Below are 7,841 nucleotides of genomic sequence, written 5' to 3' on the forward strand. Positions count from 1 at the left end.
TGGATTTAAAATTAATTTTCATTCTAGTTCTCCATAAAACCACCTCTGCGTATCCCAGCACCTAGGACCACAGGCTGATGCACTCACACAGGTGAGTTGCCAGGCATAAAGACTTAGTTCCAAACACCCATGAAAAATGGTGGATGAACATCTCCACCCAAAGCTTCAATTTCCAACTCAGCTACATCACCAGCAATGATGGGGTGTCTTCTATTTTCCAACTTTGAAGCTCCATACAATCAGTATCTGACAATCCTAAATACAATGGTGATCCTATATACCTTGGAAAGCACATACATATTACTCAGATAGGAAAATGAATAGAGTGAAATGTAAATTATGCTCTGTTATTCCAGAAAGATCATAATTAATTTGACCAGGTTGGGTTTTCAATAAAGAGCCGTTTGGACTCTGAAAATCAGGCTTTGTTCTTCTTATACACTATTTTTAAGATTATGTATTTTCATTGAACTTTTCTATTTAGAAATAGTTGTTTCCAACTGTACCTTGTGTACGCAGCCTGGATTGTTGTATGTCAATATTTTGTCTTCAGACTTCTTTTTTTTTTTTTTTGCTTCTATTTTAGTCTACCTGACCATATTAAAGGGTGAGGGAGAGAAGGAGGGAGAGAGGTAGGGAGGGAAGAAAGGAGGGATGAAGGGAGAAGGAGCATGTTTAAATAGCAGTTTTGTTTTATTTCTTAAAACAGCTGAAAGAAGTGAACTTGTTAAATATATGCAGGAAATGCAATTTTATGTCAATTGCCAGCAAACAGTCAATGAAAATATATTTTACTTCACCGGTATTTATGCATGTGACTGCAGGTTTTATTGTAATCAAATATATTTCTGACAAGACGTGGAATATGTATGTTTTGTAAAATTAATTCATTAAAAAAAAAAAAAAGCAGATATAAGTATCACAAGCTAAGTCAACTGTTCTCATCCATAGTCAATCCACGATATATATATTTTTCATTTTCCCCAGAATAGTTTCATTTAGACTGTTTAGTTTCTGTACACCCTCTCTCTTAAACTGTCCAGGTTAGTGTTTGACATTGATTAAAGGCTTGCCTATCAGAGACAGAAACTTTCCACCCTTTCTCCCTTCATCATCCTATTTGATATGCAATTCCAGATGCAGCGTTTATGGCTCCAGCTCTTGAAAGAACCACAGTTCAAAGTCTGATTTTACCGGCAGAATTTTTGGCTCACAAATAGATGCATCATCAGTTTGGGGGCTCATTATTAACCACAAGCTCCATTCTTGGAAGTCTGGCTGGGTAATAAGTGGGCTACATCTGCAATTCAGCCAGCTGCATATCTAGGATGTAGAAACTGCATTCATCTTCAGCTGTCAGGGCAAACTTGTACCTGCAGCAATGTTACACACTTGACCTTTCATGATTCCTTCCTTGTCCCTACAACTATTATATTGTCTTAATAATTAACGTTTAAAAAATAATAATAAAAAGCAGCTTCCTTACAATGTGAGTCTAGTGTTTATTTTACAGTTTTTAGTTTTTCTGTAACCACCAAAAAAAAATATATCAATTTTTGTTTGTTTGTTTGTTTGGTAATGAAAACTGACATTCTCTCACCCTATGGCTGGAGATGCTTCAAGACCCATAATAAAATCCCTGGAATTTAGTGATACTGCTTCTGCTACACTGAACAATCACCTTATAATGAGGAAACATCTTTAACTGAACAATTTGGGAATATTCATTTCCTGAAAACCATCTCCCTTTACAGTTGCAGTGCATCAGCTGCCTAATTAAGACTGGAATCTGCATGTTTTATGTTTCAAATGTAGTAATAATAGTTTACAAAGATAAGATATTAAACTGAGCAAAGGCACAGCATACAACTCCCCAGAGTGGAAGCTAAGCTAATGAACATATCCTGGCAGACTTCTCTGCATGTTAGTAACAGGAGAAAGTTTCTCCAGTCTGATATTTGCCTGGAAATATCAGATTCCAGGAAATGAGCTTTCATTTAAGTTTTAGTATCTGAATTCTCCAGAATCAAAAAAGTGCTGCTGGCAGTATTTGCACCTGGCATCTGGAGTTTATGTAGTTTTAAAAGACCAGCCACTATTTCATTCAGAAATGGCATCTTTGTTAAAAGTTTAAATGTCAGTGGTGCCTAAATATTTTATCAGGCACCCAAAAGATCATTTGGGTATCCAGTTTCCTAAACTAATCTATCCACATCTCCTGCTTTTGTGAATTCATGCCTTTGGCTTTCACAAAACATGCAAGGAAAGGGCAACTATAAGATGCTCCTTTAGCAGAGACATTTCAACCACACCCAAAGGAGATGAACATAATGAAGGGAATATCATAGAATCATAGAATGGTTTGGATACCCTAGAGTCAGGGTAGAGAGAAGCATCTGGGACTCCACCAGGACCAATTCAAGAAGTGCTCAAGGGCAATGAAAAGATGCTCAAAAAGTTCCTTAGAACTGCAGAAATTGCTTAGTGATAATCTGACTCTGTTTAGCTTTTATCACTTAGAGGTCTACGAATTTTCCAGGGCACAAAGAGCTATGCTTCTGTCTTGTGTGCCTTGAAATTCACTTCTTCATTGGCTACCTTGGTGAAGCTTCCTGGCTTCTTTCAGGATTTCTCTCTTTGGTCTTTGGTGCCATCTCATCTCCTCGTCTTGATGCTTCAGTGAGGAGCTTTTATCAGTCATTAGCACTGAGGCTCATGCTGCAGTGTCTATGTTTCTTGCATCCAGATTGTACCTCCACGAGCCTCTTGTCATCCTGCATTAGCATGAAATCTATGTATGCTGTTGGGCAATATACAGGCAATGGATATCTTAGGCTTCATCTGTTCCTGGCTAGCATGTCAAACCCATCCTAGGGGTTTAAATTCTGGAGGAAAACTTTGTTTCCTCTGGTTTCCTAAAGAGGAACCTGAGAGTGAGACAGAGGCTGGAAAATAGCACACAGACAGCATATGGGAAGAAGCAACAGTATTAAATATTCTGCATTACTTTATGAATTTCTTTGATTTTCCCTGACAGAAGCAATATATTGACAAAGTGGACTACGTGACAGGACTCTGTATCTTCGCTGGGACATGTGTGCACAAAAGGCATTTTTCCAGATGGAAGTAAATCTCTGAGAGGACAGCTATAACATGTTATGAAACCCTGAGAGGTCTGTCAGACTACTGACTGATTGCTAAAGAGAGCCTTATTTCCCTGTTTGCTATTATGTTTGCAATGCAATTGGAGGCTCTGCACATGACGCCTCTGCAGCTATTAAGCTGGGTGGTGTCTTCAAATTGTGGAGCACAACTGTCTGTGCTTTAGTTGTATCTGCTAAAAGTAAAAAGGAGCTACAAACCTATTACCTTTCCCATTAAGTAAATGTAGTAAAAGTTCATTTGGTTAATTCACTCTTAAAGCACAGCTTTTTATAAAGCATAAACTTCTCATTCCTTTAGCTAAGACCAATGTATTTCTCTTCCTAAAGAGTAGTCAGAATTGGTGAAATGGGCCAGGAGAAAAGGTATCTTCCAACTGTCAAGTATTGCAATGGGAAGAGGGGTTAATTAATGACAAGATCTTCCCACTCTATTTGGACATGTTATAAATAGGATGTTTATACTCTATAAGCCATATGGGGGAGATCCAGGCATCATAGGCAGATGAAATCCTAAGGCCTGGAGTGTACATGTAGTCAACATCAAAAACAGACCTTTAAGGCAATGAACCTTTTCCAGTAATATGCGAGAATATGAATCTCCCATCATAAAAACATCAAAGATCTATAATTATTTAACCATCTTGTAAATGCAAAATTAGTATCGTGTGTTTTCCGTCCGTGTAAAGGCCACCTGTAGGCTAGGCAGGCATCATTTAGCTCTAAGTGATTTTAAAATAAGACAACTTATCAAGGTGCTTTTGGAGGATATGACAGTACATCAGATATTTAGACATGAAGTAAACAGAATTAACTCTGATTGGAATGAAGGGGGGATTTAAATGAAAAGCAAATGGAAGCGAATGATGAAAGGAAGAGAAATTAACAGGTCAAAAGAAGTTTTGTTATTCTGCTTGACTGGCTGTTACTGCTTAGGCATCGTGTGTGCAAGGCAGATGGGAGACATCCTGCACAGGCTGCATGGAAAGAGTTTTGATTCGAATCTGGGGACAGACTGTCAGGTCAGCCTTCTGCCAGGGTCGTGGTAAGGGATGGCACCTCCAGCTGTATTCCAGGTCACTTTATTGCTCTGAGCATCTTCCAGGAGTGTGGCAGTTCTGCCAAGGTATAGCAGGACTGTCCTTGGCCAGCAGCTCTCTAATAGGCAAAAGCAAAAACAATCATTTGTACTAGTCTATATTCCTCACAGTGCCTTGATATTGAGGTTCATTGTTCCTCCAGACTGGAGTGGATGAGCATCCTAGTACTGGCTGGGTCGTTTTTAAGCAGAGGTGATGAAACAGAGAAACCCTTGGTGTCTGGATGCACCAGCACTGACAGAAACTCTTCTTTGGAATCAACTAATCCCAGGGCAAAGAGGCACAGGGATATACAGAGCATAGCTCTTCTGGTTGATGTTTCCTCCCCCTTCCAGGAATGAAACCCATTTTCTTCTACCCTAAGTTCCAAGTCTGGTTTTATTTTAACTTGGGTGGCCACCAGCAACTCAAAACATGCATTGCCCAGGTAAAAAAACAGATGTGTCTCATGCAATCTCATCTGGTCCATAACTTCTGCTTTACTGGACCAATATTGAGTTAACAGACCTCAAAAAACCCAGTGATGATGCATTTCTTAAACATCTTTTCAGGGCTAGAAAATGACACGCTGACACTTATACTTTAAAAAGCGTGTGAGTCAGGACTCTTCAGGCCATTCAGCTCCTTTCCTCTGTATGAACACTGCTGAAGGCAGGAGGCAGGCAGTTGGAGAGACGATGGCATTACAGGAGCGGGAGGTGGGAGCTCAGGGGTGATACGGACCCCTGGGGACAACAGAAATGAGACTACATGAGCAGACAGTTAATGAGAACAGGTAAAATATGCTGGACTAGCTGACTTCCTGAGGTCTTTTTTGACTTGAATTATTCTACAATTCTATAAGAGAGAACCAACACATAGAAAGAAAGGAGAGATAGGGACAATCTGGAGGCACAAATCAGCTAGGGAAAAAAAAAAAAAAAAAAGGCAATAAAGGTCAATAAAAGAAAAAATATGTAACATACTTTTTTTTTAAAACATTTACATAACAGTAGCCTCAGACTTTTTGCTGAATACTTATTCACACAAAGAGATTTTTTTTTTTTTTGCATTTGCATTTCTGTGTGTGCATGCGCTAATAGATTATTTCAGTGTCTGATCAAATTTTTGATTTTACACCAATGGGTCTGGGTAACTGTTCAGTGCTAACAGTGACCTGTGATTATACCTGTGCTTCTTTTTTCCACTTCAGTCTATCAGAACAAATTCACTCTGGAAAACCACTGTCTGGGAGAAGTGATAAAATCAGAATACCCTCAGGAAGGGATACAGGGGGAAGTTTCCCTAGCTATCTTGCTGTTGAAGTTCAAAAAGGAAGCAAGCTGCAAGGAGGAAGGGGACCAGTTTCCAGAGACTGTTAGCCCAAATGGATTACAAGAGCTCTTCAATTCAGGTAGTTCAGCTAGAAACTAATCCAACCATCAAGGAAATTGCAGGGACATTGCTGAGTGGGGTTGCCTGAAATCCAAAACTGCAGTCCTCAAAACACCAAGGCAGCTGCCAGCCCCTTGACACCCAGCTCTGCATTGCCTCAGTTCCTGGCAGCAGCAGTTCTCCAGGTGCCTATGTTTTGCCTCCTGGCATGCTGATGGATGCCTCTCTGGTGATAACTCTGAGCAGTTCTGTACCCAATTAATTTTCAGTATTCCTCTACCACACAGCCCTCAATTATTAATTTTTAAATAACAACTTCAAAGTCTTACTGCCACCTTCTTAACTATGTAATTGCCCACTAGTTAAAGTGTTCAACTTTTCCTTCCTGGTGGGCTTCAAAGTCCTATCTCATGCTGCCCTGAGGTGGAGCAAGCAATTGCCTTCCTAGAATAAACATACTGGGAGCAGGGTTTAGACTTTAATTAGTCAAAAGATTATCTAACCTGGCAGCAAAAACACTCACTTTTATTTTATTTTATTTTATTTTATTTATTTTATTTTATTTATTTACTTATTAAAGCAAAGAAAGCAGTACTCTTACCTCTCTCCTCCATGGCTGGATGCAATAACCAACATGGTAAAAAGCCACATGGTCATGGGCTTAATTTTCCTCAAGAAATCCTGAATTGCTTAATGGAGGGTGAATGATCTTCATGACACTGTTTATAAGCCTCACACCTCTGCTCACACACCCCATATCCTGGTGATCTGGAGACTGCTGTAGAAGTACAGATGAGAACCAAGTCTAATAATTACAGGTGCAACTTCTATAAAATCTATAAAATATCCAGCTTTATAACAGCTGTCTCTTCTCATTTTTATATATAGCCTCTGTGTATTTATGGTAAACTTTGTGCGTATGAATGAAATGGCTGCCTTTATATTCATGCAAAGCCATGTTTGATTTAAGAGCTACAAAAGCTATAAATAGATCTGGATGCAATTTGGTCTTCTGCTGTGACAACAATAAATGTATTTGTGATGTGATTTACCACCTAATAAAGAAATTGAAGGGTAAAATAAAAAATGCAAATTAAAAAATGCAAATGGAGAAATTCATTGCAAAATGTCTTTTAAGTGTTGAGGAAGAAATAAGAGATAATCTTACAATGGAGATTCATAAAAAGGTATTCTCATTAAGTAAACAATTGCAAATCAGAATAAATGCGTATGTCAAACAGACTAAGAACATGGTGGAGCAATGTGTTGAAATTATTAAAGAAAAGAACAAGGAAGTAGGAAATAACATGATAACATTATTTCAGTTTAAACAGGAAATAAAGACAGCATTTCAAAATCACAAAAGAAACAATAGGTATTGTAGTTCTTGTAACACACTGAGTAAAGATATATCAGCAACAGAAAGCATATCAAATTACTGCAGGAATACGATACTTACAAAAGGGAAATCAGGATTGCAAATGGCACCAAAAATCACACAGATTTACGTCAGGTCTCAGATTCTTATATATTTATTGTCCACTGAATAGCCACGGTGAAGTATCTACAACAAAGAATTCAATATAGTCTGAATCCTGGAACTAAGGGAGCCCTGCAGTTCCTGCTGAGCTGTAGGTGGACATGTTACTGTTGCATGAGAGACACAGGAAATATGACACTAACAACATCACTTTTGGAGTATTCAAAAGTCACAAGGAAAACCATTCCAAAATAATGACATGTTGGTTTCAGAGACATAAGACCCCTTTAAAAGCAAAACCTTCCGTTCTGATTTCTGAGCATTTTTTCCTCCCATTTTTTCTCATCAGACAAGATTTAGAATCATCCTTTTTTCTAGAAAAGATAATGAAAGACAAAATTCCTACAGACCTATGGGATCCCAGAATGTGGGAGATTAACAAAATTCATCAGAAGGCTCACCACTAACTTGTTTTAAGAAGCAACCTCAAGTTGTGGTCCAAATTCAATGGTCAGTTGCTGAAAATGTCGGCTTTAGTACAGTATACATAGTCTGGTATATGTATGTGCATATGTATATAGATATGCATATATAGTATTATATATATATATCAATACAACATATAACTGATGTTAGTGATGTGTGCAGTTTTGTATGGCTGCTAAATTTACAAAGGGAAAAAATAATGTCCAGTGAAAGGAATGGGTAAGAGTTGTGACAGAGGTG

This window comes from Cygnus olor, chromosome 1 (assembly GCF_009769625.2).
Source record: "Cygnus olor isolate bCygOlo1 chromosome 1, bCygOlo1.pri.v2, whole genome shotgun sequence".
Classification (NCBI taxonomy): Eukaryota; Metazoa; Chordata; class Aves; order Anseriformes; family Anatidae; genus Cygnus; species Cygnus olor.